General features: G+C 49.8%; 1 long non-coding RNA gene across 1 annotated transcript; it reads left to right on the top strand.

The window, feature by feature from the left end:
• The first annotated feature begins 7,345 nt into the window (after positions 1-7,345).
• Positions 7,346-17,531, top strand: LOC138243228 (uncharacterized). The gene is made up of 4 exons (XR_011192051.1): positions 7,346-7,384; positions 9,648-9,703; positions 10,575-10,645; positions 16,945-17,531. It is a non-coding gene; the product is annotated as an uncharacterized lncRNA (long non-coding RNA).
• The last annotated feature ends 29 nt before the right edge of the window (positions 17,532-17,560 follow it).

Raw genomic sequence — 17,560 nt, 5'->3', positions numbered from 1 at the left:
GGTATCGGCTTCAACCACAGGGCTGGGCGGCTTGTTCCCCACTTCCACCACCCTCTGTGTACAGTAGAGCCTCCTGTCCTGACTGGAGGAGCTCAGCCAGCTGTGTCTGGAGAGAAGCCAGGGTATCGGCTTCAACCACAGGGCTGGGCAGCTTGTTCCCCACCCCCACCCCCTTCTGTGTACAGTAGAGCCTCCTGTCCTGACTGGAGTGACAGTAGAGACGGGGTTCATGGGTTATCTGGAGGGGGACTTCGCTCCAACAAAACGCCCAGCCCTGCTGCTCCTACCTCGGACGGAAGACACTTTCCCCAGCTGCTCCATCGTCTTCTCCCTGCGGGAGACCGGCCGCCTGCCGGATCGGGGGGCGCTGTCGCCGGGGCGGGCCGCGGCCCCGACGTCGAGGGGCTCACGGGGGGGGGGGCGCCCTGCTCGTCGTCGGCACCGGTGCCGCGTTCTCTGCCGCCGCCACCACCGCCACCACCGGCGTCGGGCTGCGGGCCTCACCTGGAGGCAACACACCGGCTTCTTTTAACAGATCACCTCGGGAATCGGGAACAACGGAGCTGTGTGCGGCCGTCTGTACGGAGGGGTTCAGCGCGGGGGGGCTCCGGGCTCGGGTCTGGACCCGGGGGGGGACTGTCTGTGTGGAGTCTGCATGGTCTCCCTGTGTTCTCCGGGTCCAAAGACAGGCTTTTGGGCTAATTGGCTTCTGGGAAAACTGGACCTGGTGTGTGTGTGTCCTGTGATGGACTGCTGTCCTGTCCAGGGTGTGTGAGTGAGTGTGTGTGTGTCCTGTGATGGACTGCTGTCCTGTCCAGGGTGTGTGAGTGTGTGTGTCTGTGTGTCCTGTGATGGCCTGGTGTCCTATCCAGGGTGTGTGTGTGTGTGTCCTGTGATGGACTGGTGTCCTGTCCAGGGTGTGTGAGTGGACACACTGGACACACTCACCTGTCCACACTCTCACTGGACACACTGGACACACTCACCTGTCCAGACTCTCACTGGACACAGTGTACACACTCACCTGTCCAGGCGTAGTCTCTGCTCCTCATCCCCCCTGCGTTGTGTCTCCCCCTCTCCCCGCTGGACAGAATCCTGTGGTGTCTTCCTGTTTCCCCGAGCTCGTCCAGAAGCTGGAGAGGGCGGCTGAGCTGCAGCTGGAGCTCCCGGGGTCGCCCTGCTCGTCCCGCTCGGGCTCGCCCGGCTCGTTCCGCTCGGTGTCCCCCCCCTCCTCGCCCGAGAGCCCCCTCCGCTCCCCGCCCCCGGCCCCCCCCTCCGGCCCCCTCAGGCCCCTGACCGCCCCGCCCCGCCGCCCCCCCTTCCTCGCCGCCATGCCCCTCGTGCCCCCCCTGCTGCCCGGGGCGGTGCCCCTGCCCCTGCCCCCACCCGTCCTGCCCCCCATCGCCCGCCCGGCCCTGCCAGGCCCCGCCTGGGGCTCCCCGGTGCGGAGGGCAAGGAGAGAGGCGGAGATGTCTGACGAGGCAAGTGGGGCAGAGTCTGTCTGTCTGTCTGTCTGTCTGTCTGTCTGTCTGTCTGTCCGTCTATCCGTCCATCTGTCTGTCCTTCCATCTGTCCTTCTGTCCGTCTATCCTTCAGTCCATCTGTCCATCTGTCCTTCTGGCCATCTGTCTTTCTGTCCTTTTCTGTCTTTCTGTCCATCAGTCCATATGTCCTTTTCTCTGTCTCTGTCATCTGTCCATCTGCACTTCTCTCTTTCTGTCTTTCTGTCCTTCTGTCTGAGTCTCTGTGTCTGTCCCTCTCTCCCTGTCTCTCTCCCTCTCTCTTTCCATGTCAGCCTGCTCTCAGTCTGCCCTGCATTGTCCCAGCTGGGTCTCTCTCCCTGTGTCTCTCCGTGTGTCTCCCTGCTCTCTGTCTGTCCTGCGTTGTCCCAGCTGGGCCTGTCTCCCTGTGTCTCTCCGTGTGCCTCCCTGCTCTCTGTCTGTCCTGCGTTGTCCCAGCTGGGTCTCTCTCCCTGTGTCTCTTCGTGTGTCTCCCTGTCTGTCTCTCTGTCTGTCCTGCGTTGTCCCAGCTAGGCCTGTCTCCCCGGCTCTCTGCCTTCAGCTCTGTTCGCCGATTTCCCGCCAGCCCGTCTCTCTCTCAGCCTGTCTCTTGACTTGCAGGAGGAAGAGGAGGTGGAGACAGCTCCTCCGGCAGGAGAGAGGAAGGAGGTCAGTGCTGGTCCCACCCTGCCTCCTGTCCTGTCTGTGGTGGAGTTTCGCCGTCTTGTCTGTCCCTGGATCTCAGTGTCTCTCTCTCTTTCAGCCCTGTCTGTCAGTCTGTCTGTCCCTCGATCTCAGCGTCTCTCTCTCGGCCTGCTGTCTGCCTGTCCCTGCCTCTCTGTCTCTCTCTCTTTCAGCCCTGTCTGTCAGTCTGTCTGTCCCTCGATCTCAGTGTCTCTGTCTCGGCCTGCTGTCTGTCTGTCCCTGCCTCTCTGTCTCTCTCTCTTTCAGCCCTGTCTGTCAGTCTGTCTGTCCCTCGATCTCAGTGTCTCTGTCTCGGCCTGCTGTCTGCCTGTCCCTGCCTCTCTGTCTCTCTCTCTTTCAGCCCTGTCTGTCAGTGTCTCTCTCCTCCTCCTCTCTGTCCTCAGTGTGTCTCTCTCCTCCTCCACTCTGTCCTGTGGTGTCCAGGCAGTTTGTCTCTCTCCTCCTCCTCCTCTCTGTCCTGTGGTGTCCAGGCAGTGTGTCTCTCTCCTCCTCCTCCTCTCTGTCCTGTGGTGTCCAGTGGGTCAGTATTAGTGGGCTACACCCAGGCTCACTCACTGCGAGTGTGATCTCAGCAGAGTCTCTGTGCTCTTGGGACTCTTTCTCTCCCTGTGCTGTCCCTCTCCTGCCCCCTCTCTCCCTCCTCGGACTCCAGCTGGAGGAGGTCCAATCACCACCTCCTGTGAGACAGAAGAAAAATAAGGTAGTTTATGCTCTGATCCTCTCTTTACTCCTGTCCAGTGTCCAGTAAGTGTCCAGTCAGTGTGTCTGTATGAACCCCTCTCTCTCTCTCAGTGCAGTGTTCATGTACTGGAGTGTCCAGTCAGTGTGTCTGTATGAACCTCTCTCTCTTTCAGTGCAGTGTTCATGTACTGGAGTGTCCAGTCAGTGTGTCTGTATGAACCCCTCTCTCTCTCAGTGCAGTGTTCATGTACTGGAGTGTCCAGTCAGTCAGGGTGTCTGTGTGAACCCCTCTCTCTCTCAGTGCAGTGTTCATGTACTGGAGTGTCCAGTCAGTGTGTCTGTATGAACCCCTCTCTCTCTCAGTGCAGTGTTCATGTACTGGAGTGTCCAGTCAGTGTGTCTGTATGAACCCCTCTCTCTCTCAGTGCAGTGTTCATGTACTGGAGTGTCCAGTCAGTGTGTCTGTATGAACCCCTCTCTCTCTCAGTGCAGTGTTCATGTCCTGGAGTGTCCAGTCCGACTCTTAACGTGACTCTCCTGTCTCTGCTTCAGAAGCGCCGATGCGCCTTTTTAAAGTCCCTGAGCTGCGTGTCGGTGGAGACAGAAGATCAGGACGAGCCGATGGAGGCGACGGATACCGTAGCGAGGGAGAGGAAGAGCGAGGGAGAGGAGGAGCAGGCTGCTGGGAAGGACAAGAAGAGGAAGAGGAGGTGCAGGTGAGCAGACGGGGACGCGGCCCGGTCGTGTCTGTGATTCAAGGAGGAGTCTCCTCTTGCTGTTTGATGTCATGGTGACGTCTGTGTCTGTGTCCCTCACACCTGCAATAACAATATTCTTTCCAGGTTCCTTTCCTGGTTCTGTACCTGATAAGATCTGGACTGGACTATACTGGACTGGACTGGACTGGACTGGACTGGACCAGAGCTGAGGGACACCAGACGACTGGACTGGAGCCTAGGGACAATAGGCTGGACTGGACCGGAGCTGAGAGACACCAGACTGGACTGGACTGGAGCTGAGGGACCCCAGACTGTGCTGGACCGAAGCTGAGGGACCCCAGTCTGGACCGAAGCTGAGGGACCCCAGTCTGGACTGAAGCTGAGGGACCCCAGACTGTGCTGGACCGAAGCTGAGGGACCCAAGTCTGTGCTGGGCCGAAGCTGAGGGACCCAAGTCTGTGCTGGACCGAAGCTGAGGGACCCCAGACTGTGCTGGACTGAAGCTGAGGGACCCCAGACTGGACTGGACTGAAGCTGAGGGACCCCAGTCTGTGCTGGACCGAAGCTGAGGGACCCCAGACTGGACTGGACTGAAGCTGAGGGACCCCAGTCTGTGCTGGACCGAAGCTGAGGGACCCCAGACTGTGCTGGACCGAAGCTGAGGGACCCCAGTCTGGACTGCACTGGAGCTGAGGGGCCCCAGACTGGACTGGACTGGAGCTGAGGGACACCAGACTGGACTGGACTTTTGTAAAGCATCAATAAAATGTTTTTTAAAAAAATCTGTTTAGCTTTTGTTTTTTTCCCTCCCCCCCCCCAAGGCTGCTGCTGGGAGAGGTGTGAGTGGGGCCAGCAGGGGGCGCTCTCACCCTGCGGTCTGTGTGGGTCCTGATGCCCCAGTATAGTGACGGGGGACACTGGACTGTAAACAGGCGCTGTCCTTCGGATGAGACGTCAAACCGAGGTCCTGACTCTCTGTGCTCTTTAACAGTCCCGGGGTGTTTCTGGAGAAGAGTAGGGGTGTTACCCCGGTATCCTGGCCAAATTTCCCATTGGCCCTTACCCATCATGGCCTCCTAATCACCCCCCTCTCTGAACTGGCTCCATCCCTCTGCTCTCCTCCCCACTGAGAGCTGCTGTGTGCTGAGCGGACTGGAGCATCATCCAGGTGGGGGCTGCACACTGGGGGGGCTGGAGGGGATCCCCCTGACCTGGGAAGAGCTCTGAGGGGAGGGTCCAGACTTATTAATTATTATTATTATTATTCGTGCTGCACTGGGCTTCAGTCCTGGCAGTGAGAGGGGGACTCTGTGATCAGGACAGATACTTATGACTGTATAATAATACACGATAGAAATGGAAAACAGGGTAGCGCTGTAGTCTCTTCGAAACGTTTTGAACTGCCAGAAGAAGTTTTCACAACCCGGACTCGTGAAGGTACAGGTCTTCTCCCATCGTCCCGAGCAAGGTGAGAGGCCACCCCCTCGGGGCGCAGTATCCCCGATGCACCCCCCCCCCACCACCCAAAACGACACACACTTCTGTGACGATTGGGAGACCCCGGTTCGACCAGCCCCTGCGGTGGAGGAAACGACCCGCTGGAGAGAACACGCAGACTCCACACAGAAGGGTCACCTCGGCATTTATTCCAACAGCAAAACAACACCAGAGAGAAACGGTCTCCGAAAGAGAAGCGTACACCGGGAAAAACACGACGGGGTCATTACAAATGGGAATAGGAGTTCTTTTTTTCTGTTCCGGACGTCAGTTGTATCGTGTCCTGGTGATTTCTCCCGTTTCGAACGGAGTTTAATGTCGCGTTTCTACTTTATTAGAGAGAGGCACTGAACTTTGGGGAACGTGGCATCCACCCAGTATTACTAGTAGGTTGATAAATATAAATGTTCTTTTTCCCCCCGTATTATACCTCGCGAAATATAACGACGGCCAACTCCTTAAGTCGAAATTTAAACCCTTCTCACGCTACAAGACAGTCCGTCAACATCGCCGCGGCCCGAAGCGCGACCTTCGGTATGACGTTGGCCGAAGGGGGTAGGGTAAGTACGTCACAGCCGGGGGAAGCCCCTATCACGTGAGAGGGGTGCGGCGGGCGACGAGCCCCCGGGAGCGAAGAGAAGCTGATTTGCGTGGGGTGTGGAAACACTACACGACCGGGCAAGCGAGCCGTTTTTTTTTTTTTTTTTTTCCAGAACATCAGAACAACCGCAGAGATGACCATCGATCCGGACGTTTCCTTTTTTGTCCTCTTTGGCCTCCAAAATAAAAAAAAAACTGGGATCCATCGTGGCGTTGCCAAATTAAAACGTCAACCACTTTTCGTGCTTTCGTGCTGTCCATGATGAAACCGTCATGGTTGTGTAAGGATACGTTACGTCACAGACTGGCGGCGCTCGGGCGTGAGGAGTGTCGTAACGTTTTTGAAACCCAAACCTGTAAGATTCAATTTCAATTCAGTTTTTTTTATATAGCGCCTTTCACAACAAGAATGCCCCAAGGCCCCGAACAAAGGAGTTGTTTCACACCCCCGCCACCCTCTGTGTACAGTAGAGCACCCCTGTCCTGACTGGAGGAGCTCACCCAGCTGTGTCTGGAGAGAAGCCGGGGTATCGGCTTCAACCACAGGGCTGGGCGGCTTGGGCTTGTTCCCCACCTCCACCACCCTCTGTGTACAGTAGAGCCTCCTGTCCTGACTGGAGGAGTTCACCCAGCTGTGTCTGGAGAGAAGCCAGGGTATCGGCTTCAACCACAGGGCTGGGCAGCTTGTTCCCCACCCCCACCCCCTTCTGTGTACAGTAGAGCCTCCTGTCCTGACTGGAGTGACAGTAGAGACGGGGTTCATGGGTTATCTGGAGGGGGACTTCGCTCCAACAAAACACCCAGCCCTGCTGCTCCTACCTCGGACGGAAGACACTTTCCCCAGCTGCTCCATCGTCTTCTCCCTGCGGGAGACCGGCCGCCTGCCGGATCGGGGGGCGCTGTCGCCGGGGCGGGCCGCGGCCCCGACGTCGAGGGGCTCACGGGGGGGGGTGCCCTGCTCGTCGTCGGCACTGGCGCCGCGTTCTCTGCCGCCGCCAGCACCGCCACCACCGGCGTCGGGCCGCGGGCCTCACCTGGAGGCAACACGCCGGCTTCTTTTAACAGATCACCTCGGGAATCGGGAACAACGGAGCTGTGTGCGGCCGTCTGTACGGAGGGGTTCAGCGCAGGGGGGCTCCGGGCTCGGGTCTGGTCCCGGGGGGGGGACTGTCTGTGTGGAGTCTGCATGGTCTCCCTGTGTTCTCCGGGTCCAAAGACAGGCTTTTGGGCTAATTGGCTTCTGGGAAAACTGGACCTGGTGTGTGTGTGTCCTGAGATGGACTGCTGTCCTATCCAGGGTGTGTGAGTGTGTGTGTGTCCTGTGATGGACTGGTGTCCTGTCCAAGGTGTGTGAGTGTGTGTGTGTCCTGTGATGGACTGGTGTCCTGTCCAGGATGTGTGAGTGTGTGTGTCTGTGTGTCCTGTGATGGACAGATGGTACCCAGCCTGGACACCCATGAGACACTGGCTTCAGAAGACTCTCACGGAGGGCACACTGTCCCTAACCCGGGTCCAGAAGAAACTACAGTGATCTATAATTCCTGCGCCTCGGAAGGGTTTATGACGTCTATGTCCTGCGCCCGCGACCGTGGACCGGCGGTTTGGCGTCGCGCTCCGCAGCTCGAGCTTCGGTGCGAGGCAGGGCGGGAGGGAGTCGATGTGGCCTCGGCGCCATCTTTGCTGGTGAGTCAATTGTGACCGTTGCGGTACAATAAACCATCAATAAACCTTTTCCTACTCCGACCAGTATTTCTGTCGCGGCCCACGTCCCCTACAATCGACAAACTATAAAAAACAGTAGCCCTTCGCAACATTACACGCCATTTTTTTTTATTTTAAACGTCCGTTAGATACGCAGGTGGCTCGATACCTGTCTTAACCTCGCCGGCGTCTTCAAACAGGCAAGTTAATTTTATTTGGGGTCCCTCAGAATTGTGACAGGAATGTCAGTGAACCACAATAAAAAACGAAACTTTTTTTTTAAAGGCGGTGAATAGATTTTATGAGTAAGCGTGTAGCAACTAACGTAAGGAAAAAAAAGTTGTCTTTCCCTACGAAGACGTTTTGGTACAGGACTTTCTTTAAATATCAGTTGTGCATAGCGTTTTACAAAAAGTTGAGGATGATCTTGGAGATAATTGCAAAGGAAAATTGAGATAACTACCAAAACATTACGTGTGAAACGACAGGACAGAACTTTGAACCCACAAAGAACCAAAGGTATGAAATATTGCCTCGTCATGGGGGGTTGATAATTGTAATAAGTGTTCCTAATTTTCGTAAAGAAATGTATTTTATGGGAGTCACACGTGAGATTTAGTGTATATACGTTTCATATTGTGCATATATACGGGGTTAAAAAGCGGAATGAGTATGATTATAAAATTGTGTGTCCTATAATCAGATAATTTTTGAACAAGCTTTGATTAGACAGGTGAAAAACAACATCAGATCCTTTTTTTTAATATATTCTCACGTCTGAATATCAGCTTCTCCCCTCTGGCCAACACTTCAGGGCTCCCAGATGTAGATCACAAATTGAAACAAATATTCATTTGTTACCCTTATTAAAACAGTTAATAGAAGTGAGTGACCAGGGTAAATAAAGGTGGGTCAGTGTAAACTGTTTATTCTGGACCAGACTTCGTCATGTGTGATATGTCATGACTTCTTATATTAAGTTTTATCTTTATATTTAGTTATACATGTGTAATAGATGCGATGTGTCCATAAAAAGGTTTCTCCGGGGGAAAATCAAGTTGGTTTTAAAACCGTGTTTCCTTTTTAGGGTACGTTTGCATTCCAAGTGTGGTGTTTTTGCCTTTTTATCATATTTTGGATGTGAATCCGTGGTATTTTTGCCGAGACAAGTTGCCTTTTTATACGCGGAGGGATCTGCTCGTAAGATGTCCGCTCGGTCCATTTCTGAGCTCAGTATAAGGTGTAGAAAGCATGACTGTCATCATAACCCACCTCTCACCCTGGCCCGAGCATGGAGCATGCCCCCTAGTGCAGGGTTAGAGGTGTGGAATAATGTTGTGACTATTGCTTCATCAATAACATGCTGATTGCATGTTTCTAGATGGATATAACAGAGATCTCAACTACTGAGGGGCCTTACTAATAATTGCTTACACTTATATAGCGCTTTTCTGGACACTCCACTCAAAGCGCTGCACAGGGAATGGGGAATCCCACTACCGCCACCAATGTACAGCCCCCACCTGGATGATGCGACGGCAGCCATAGTGCGCCAGAACGCTCCCCACACAGCAGCTCTCAGTGGGGAGGAGAGCAGAGGGATGAAGCCAGTTCAGAGAGGGGGGTTATTAGGAGGCCATGATTGGTAAGGGCCAATGGGAAATTTGGCCAGGACGCCTGGGTTACACCCCTACTCTTTTCGAGAGACGCCCTGGGATTTTTAATGACCACAGAGAGTCAGGACCTCGGTTTTACGTCTCATCCGAAGGACGGCGCCTCTTTACAGTATAGTGTACCCCGTCACTATACTGGGGTATCAGACCGCAGGATGCGCGCCCCCCTGCTGTCCCACTAACACCTTTTCCACCTCTTATTAGCCAGTGAAAAATGGTAGCTTCCTCAGAGACACCGCAGGAAGACAGGAATTTGTGATGAAAGTTCGAGAGGGATGGCCACACCCTAGTTCGGTCAGACTCGGCTGTCGATATTTTAGCAATCACTCCTGACTCCTCTCCTGAAACACTGTCAATACTGCACGTGATCCCCCTCTCACCCTCGCGTCCCTCTCTCACCCCGTTTCCACCTGTGTAGCTGCCCCCCTGGTCACTCCTCCTCGCTGTGCAGGGGGGGTCCCAGCCTCCTCGTCCTCTGGCCAGGAGCCCTCAGCCAAGCGGGTTCAGCCAGATCATCACTCCATGATCCTTTCAGTATGCTAGATTCCTGGTGTTGTTTTTTTTCTCCCCAGAAAACTGACTGTCCGCCCCACCTCTGCGCTAAGTGGACGTTTACAGGTGTTTACAGGTAATACTTCAGACTGGTCGGTCTCACCTCAGGGTGTCTGGGCGTTTGATATTATACAGTTGCAATGCTGAGGCCTGTGACTGTGATGCTGTAAGGCTACAGGAGTTTCTCTGGAGATCCTGAGTGATTTCCGGCGTTCGTGCGGAAACACAGCCCCACCCTCCCGCAGTGTCCAGTCCGCAGATTTTCCTGGAGACGTGGCCTAGCCGATGGGCGACCCCGCCAGCGAGAGACTAGCTGAGGCAGGATGTTCTGTACGGTTCAGTTAATTAGACGCACACAGATGTTGAGCTCATCGTCCTTTTAATTGTGCCATCTATGCTAACTGTAGCAGAGATCGAACTATCAAGGTGACAGATCAATAATTTTAAATTAAATAGATGCATGATATTGCTAGCGCTGATGCAAGAGGCAAGTCAGAGGAACTGAACACAGAATGGATAGGAGTTGCAGTGAGTGAGAGAGGAATGAGCTAAATTATTTAAGAGGATTAAAACACTGAAGAACAGGAGACACAGTGAGAGAGAGGAGATCACAGGAAATACATCAGTAACAAACATACTAACACACAGGACAGGAGACACAGTGAGAGAGAGAGGAGATCACAGAGAATCCCTCAGTAACAAACCCACAGGACAGGAGACACAGCGAGAGAGAGGAGATCACAGAGAATCCCTCAGTAACAAACCCACAGGACAGGAGACACAGCGAGAGAGAGGAGATCACAGGAAATACCTCAGTTTTAAGTGCAGACAACCGGACAGGAGACAGAGTGAGGAAGAGTAAATGAAACACAGTAGGAGATGGAGAGAAGGGAGGCGACAGTTGAACTCGCTGGCTGAGTTAATTGACGCTGCTGTTTCTTTGGCAGATGAAGTCGGGGTCCAGAGTTTCGCTGACATGGCCGAACCGTCCCAGCTCGGTCTCCTCCCATTCCTCCAGGTCAGTGCCCCTTCAGAAAGACCCTGTGTTCAGGGAGACACACAGGGAAGTCGCACACTGTGACAAAAGGCTCTAGAGACATCGCCGAACCACAGAATAGCTCCAGAGCATTTGTGCACCTTTTGGAATTCTTCACGTATAGTGAAAGGTGAAAATAAAACCAAGAATGGGTGACGCGTCTTTACACAGAGGCGGGTCGGGAACAAGCTGCCCAGCCTTGTTGTTGATGCCGATACCCTGGCTTCTCTCCAGATACAGGAGGATGAAATCATTGGTCCAATTAATCACTAACTACCAGACAGGCTTGAAAAACCGAATGGCGTTCTCTCGTTTTTAACCTTTCTTCAGTTCTTAGAAAACCTGCACGCAGAAAGAAAATAATTTGCATTTTTTTTACTGTCAGGTCTTTGGGTATTTAAATCTGACTAGAATGTGTATTGTTCAAAATCTTTTGTTCACTATCAGTGTTGTTGTTTTTAGTGTCATTCTCATTACTCCTGTGGGTTTTATACTGTGGTAAAGAGTTAAAAAAGTCCTCATTTTGTGCTGCTCTCAGTTTGTTGACAGTGGCGTACTCCACATCACTGTTGGGTAGTGTGATGTCTGTAGAGAAGAGGATACGGGTCAATACTTATGTTAACTTATACTATACAGGATAAGACTTACATTAACACCATACTGAACAACAGGGCTCACTGTTCACACTCGTATTGACACTGTACAGACGACAGGACTCACTGTTCACGCTTGTATTCATGCTGTACACAACAGCAGGACTCACTATTATTACAAATGTTCACACTTGTGTTAAAACTGGACAGAGCAGCAAGAAGTTATGATGTTTTATTTCTGCTAGTTTAATAGATAGAAGTAAAAGATCCTCACTTTGTGCGGCTTGGGGTTTGTTGACTGTGGAGTATTCAACAGCAGTACCTGTCTGTGTTAATTTTGCAAAGAATAAAACACGTGTTCTCACCCGTTAACACTGTGCAGAGCAAGAAGGAATTCAATGAGTTAACACTGTACAGAACCGGACTCACTGTTCACACTCGTATTGACACTGTATAGAACCGGACTCACTGTCCACACTCGTATTGACACTATACTGAACAACAGGACTCACTGTTCACACTCATATTGATACTTTTTTGATCAACAGGACTCACCGTTCACACTCATATTGACACTGTGCTGAACAACAGGACTCATTGTTCACACTTGTATTGACACTGTACAGATAAGAGGACTCACCGTTCACACTTCTATTGATACTTTATTGATCAACAGGACTCACTGTTCACACTCGTGTCGACACTGTTCGCACTCGTATTGATACTGTACTGACCAACAGGACTCGTGTCGACGCTGCTCACACTCGTGTCGACACTTGACACTCGTATCCCGTAATGATTGCCCAACCCACCACTTAGCAGAGCTCCCGGTGGTGGGGCTGTGGTCCAGGGGCTCTGCCCCGACTTCACCTCGCACTGACCTAGCAAGCCCGCGCATTTCGACATTTCGACTGTGGTCTTTTCCGGCTTCACGCGCCCGAAGGAGGCTCCGCGGCCGAAACGCCACGTCTCTTTTCCTGTCCTTTCAGCGCAGGGATAAACCTTGACCTGCTCTGCTGCGGGTGAAGACAAAGTCGGCGTCGCTGGGTTTTTTAAAAAATCACGCAGAGCCACTTCATACTTCTGACGACGATGGAATGGGAATATTTACGAGTCCTGTTCTAAAAGGTCTTCGGATCTCACCGTTACCGGCTGGGAGTGGGGTTTGCGCCAGGCAGTAGTCGGAGTCCGTTTTCTCCAGGCGTTCTGAAACAACCCAAAACACAGGGTGAGAGACCGCAGTTGTGAAATGAGTTGAAAGCCGATCGTGGGCCGCCCGTTTGCTAACTGAACCAGGCTTGCTCAGGCCGGATCCATTAAAACCCACAAACTTCATGAATACAGGCGACCAGCTTTGATTTTGCTGGACCTTTTATTGACCATCATATCGGACTGCTCCAGTGAGAACTCTGCATTACAGATCTCTCAAGGTCAAACTCACAGAAGAGCCACAGACAGACAGAGACTGGATCAGAGACACAGGGGAGAGTCAGGACGGTGAAGGAGTCCTCATGGAGGAGATCAGATACAGATGCAGCCATTCAAAATGCGCGGTAAAAACCCGCGGTACAGTAACCTACCCACAAGCCACCGCGGGGCACCGCAGGGCACCGCAGGGCAAGTGATTGGCTGGCCAAAATGACCGACAGGGGCACTCGTGGTGCATTGGTTGGTAGTGCAAAGATTTAATCATTTAATGTCTTTACTGTGCACATTTTAATCCGTTTAGTTTTGAATATTTATATGGATTTTACCACTAAAGGGAAATTTTAGTAGCTGAGCATAAAAAGAAGAGGAGCATAACGCATCTGAAGGTCATAAACGATATTAATTTAGGAACATAAACATTACTGTATGTATGTAAACTGTACTGTCTATGGCTGGTCTTGATAGTTTAAAGAAAAAATACACACCAGTCTTCCATTTCTCCCTAAACATTTTAAGCATGAAAGTTTTATGAAACGGTACCCAAATATGCGATTGCTGTATAGAATGAATTTTAATTTAAAAAAATTATTTAACACGAACATTAAGCTGTTTACATCTTCCGCCTGAGAACAGTCACCCGTTGCTACCCAACGCAGAAACACAGCCACTAACTAGCAAAGAGAGGACATTAGCTACCCAATATGATAAAGAAATAAATGATTATTTTGTTTATTTCTTTTGCACATTTATTTGAACATTTCCATCGATTGTACAAGCGCTTGGAAACTGTCCAATCCCTAGTTCATCAAGCATTTACCGGTCTGGCGCCGGTCTGTGTCTTCCAGGATATAATGCCAGCGAACTCTTGTTTTTATGTCCACTATAACAGACAATCTCCTTTGCTTTTAACCGGGCGTTTAATAATTTCCTAAAATGAAGATGATTTACTTTATTTCCCTCACGGGATCAATAAAAGTATCTATCATCTGTAAACTATGGGACAGAATTCTGGGGTCTCACCATACCAGAGATTATGGTAGGGCTTCAGAATGGTGATTGGCTGACACCATCTGACACCCCTCTGATTGGAGAAAAAAGACGTGCTGGTTTGCTATACATACTGTACCAGGAAGAGGATTTCTTTCTATTCAAAACGTGTATTTTAAAAGTTTAAGAAGTAAAAACCTTACAGCGTACACAGATTTCTAAACTGATCAGGATCGTTATCTTTGTCTTATGCATAATAATGTTCACCGCTCTGTCCAGCAAATTAATAATAAACTTTATTTTATATAGCGTTTTAAACGAATAAGTAATTAGATTGCTCATAAACCTAATCACTTGCTTTTTCTTTTTATTTAGGCTCAGATTTCAACTATAGATCGTATTATTAATAACCATAATAACAACCAACCAACAAAAACAACCATATAAACATAATACCAACCAAAAACATAGATAACAACCACAATACAAAATCAAATAATCAAACCATTTTACTCTCGCAGTCCTCCAAATTATCATAATCCCGCCCCTTATGCAAAACCAAACCTTCCTCCCATCCCAGTTTATCCTGTTTCTCATAAACAAAATCCACCTCAATTTTCAACATAAAGCATTACACAAAATCAATACCTCAACACTCCATACTCAACAACCATAATTCACAAACAGCCAGAACATGTAACTACACATTCCCAAACAGACCTAATTTCCATAGCCCCGCCCCTTATGCAAAACCAACATCCCTCCCCTGTTCTCTCTCTCCCCTGGCGGTTGTAATTGTTTTTATTTTCAAATAAATTTTAGCAAAGTCATGTATTTTAAAAATCTTAAGATTTTTATATTTATGTCTTTATTTAGTGGTTTCATTAGTGACAAAGGCTAAACTTTCTTGGAAAAATGTCTTTTATGTAAACCATGTTTGCTATTAATTCATTCAGGACTAAAATATGTTCATTGTCTTCTAATGAAAGAAGGGTTCCTTTCGCCGTAGTTGGGAGCCTAGCCTTTAACTAGTAAGTACTGTACTTACTGGGTTTTTGAGGGGGGGGAGGTGTCTTTCGCTGGAAATCTCGCCTCCTACCCGTGAAACCGGTTCAATTCGTCACAGCCAGCACTCCTGCAGAGAGGGGGGTTGTACTTGCAGTGTATACAGTACACGCGTTATGCTCTTCATTAATGTCTGTGAAGTTTTATTTAATCTCTGAGCCATACTGATTCTTCTGGAAGCCAGTTTCCGCCAGGGAGTAAAAAAAAAAACACACTATGGTATTCTCTCCAATGCAGTGCAGTTAAAAACATACCTCTGATGCTGCTCCTTAATGAATATCGTTTATGACCATCAGAAGCTTTATGCTCCTTTTCTTTTTTCCAGTGGATTGAACAGGGAGAGGCATTTCATTATGTACTTTTCACTGATGAAACAATAGTGGCTCTGGAACAGTTTTCAACCAAGTCGTTTTATAAAAAGGGGAGATATGTACACGTTACTGAAGCTAAAAGTTTAGCCTTTGTCACTAATGTAACCACTAAATAAAGACATATAGAAATCTCTACGTTACAGACTGTATATGGCTGGTATTGGTAGTTTAAAGAAAAAATACACACCAGTATTCCACTTTCTCCCTAAACATTTTAAGCATCAGAGTCTTACATGTGGTTATTTCGGAAACGTTTGTACGTGCTCCTTCTGACCATGTTACTGTTTACTGTTACTGACCATATTAAGTTTAAGTGCCTGTGGGCACTTTTCCTGTCCGTGGGGGGTGGACCGTCTTTCATTAGAAGGTTAGTCTGTTCTACTCTGAGAATGTAGAGGGGGTGGAAAGTGCCCGCGGTCATTTAATTAGTATTAAAATTCACACTGATTCCCTTGCGAAGATACGGACATAGGAATATTCGTGCGTGGTCAAAATTAATATTGTTTATGGCCTTCACACGCGTTACAGTATGCTCCTATTTTTTTATGCTCAGCTACTAAGATTTCCCTTCAGTGGTAAAATTAGATATGAATATTCAATACTTAAACGGGCACAGTTAAGACATTAAATATACATATACATACTGTATACAGTACAGTTTGCATACGGTAATATGTTTATGTTACGCGATTAAAAAATAAATAAATAAAAATGAAAAGTCCAGCACCAGCTGGATTCGAACACGCAACCTGCCAGTTGGTAGTCACGCACCTAGACCAGTAGGCTACAAGACAGCTCGCATGAACAGGCAGGCGAAACAGCCCTACACAGCCCTGCCGCAGTACACGGATATAATCATACCGTTATTAAATTCTTGACATACGCGATTCCATATTATATTCCCTTTTAATCAAATTCTAAAAGTATGCTTGTTGACTCCGGTATCACGTTAGTTAAAGACTTCGAAGCTTACAATGTTTAGGGAGAAATGGAATACTGGTGTGTATTTTTTTCTTTAAAGTGCCGATTCCTGGAACACCCCTCTGAAGTGGTTCCATAAGAAAAGAAAGCGTTGATAAATACAAGTGTCTTTTAATACACTCTTTGCTGTGCTCTTGAGGATCCTTGTGATATTTTAAGCTCTAGTTGAATGATAGGTGTCGCATTTTAAATCATTTTTGTAGTTAGAAATTATGAAACGCCCTGTTAAAAGCAAGGAAATTTTTATGCCCGTTGAAGTAAAACAAAATGCCTGACAAAGTATGGCTTGGACAGATTCCAAGTGCTTGTACAAATGTGCTAAAGAAATTATACTTTGAGTATACAGCTTGTCCAAAGTCATCCATTATTAATACTATTAGTAATATCTTCAGTAAAGGCTTTGATGCATAAATATTTCTGATAAAGGTAAGTTGTGTACTTTTGTCCAACTGAGCAATCTTGCTTTCATAAAATATACCAACATTTTAATGACTGATGATTAACATGCTGTAATACACAGTTCAAAATTAAAGGCTCAAATGCTGTACATGAGAGGTTAAGCTCCCCCTGGCGGTTTTACAAGGCGACGCCGGATAGTTAGTCACGTGACACACGTGAACCGCGTGATACCCCGGTGCACCTCTACACAGAGGGTGGCAGGGGTGTGGAACAAGCCGCCTAGCCCTGTGAGTGAAGCCGATACCCTGGCTTCTCTCAGGACACAGCTGGTTGAGCTCCTCCAGTCAGGACAGGAGGCTCTACTGTACACAGAGGGGGGTGGGGGTGGGGAACAAGCCGCCCAGCTGTGTGGCTCCGCCCCCTCCCCTCCCCTCTGTGACTCTGCTTGTCTCGGCAGGACGATGGACCAACAGAGATGCCGCACGGCCGTGCGCGGTCGCAGGAGGACCTGGGCCCAGCGACGCGTCATAAGTCCACCCCTCCCGCCCGCCGTCCAGCTTCACTGATAGAGCACCTTTCACACACATAGCAGCGCAAAGCGCTTGACAGACCAGGTCTCACGGTAACACCTCCAGACGAGGAGAGACACTTCCAGTGGTGATCTTGACTGAGGACGCGCCTCGGCTCAAGAGACAGGGTCGCGGGTCCATTATGGCCTTCTGAGAGTACAGATTGCCTCTGGACGTCCCAGACTCTTCCTGGACACACTGTACAGACTCACCTGTCCAGACTCTTACTGGACACACTGTAGAGACTCACCTGTCCAGACTCTTACTGGACACATTGTACACACTCACATGTCCAGACTCTTATTGGACACATTGTACACACTCACCTGTCCGGACTCTTACTGGACACACTGGTCAGACTCACCTGTCCAGACTCTTACTGGACACACTGTACACACTCACCTGTCCGGACTCTTGCTGGACACACTGTACACACTCACCTGTCCGGACTCTTGCTGGACACACTGTACACACTCACCTGTCTAGACTCTCACTGGACACACT

Source organism: Lepisosteus oculatus, chromosome 14 (genome assembly GCF_040954835.1).
Source record: "Lepisosteus oculatus isolate fLepOcu1 chromosome 14, fLepOcu1.hap2, whole genome shotgun sequence".
Classification (NCBI taxonomy): domain Eukaryota; kingdom Metazoa; phylum Chordata; class Actinopteri; order Semionotiformes; family Lepisosteidae; genus Lepisosteus; species Lepisosteus oculatus.
This window is presented reverse-complemented; position numbering and strand designations above follow the sequence as displayed.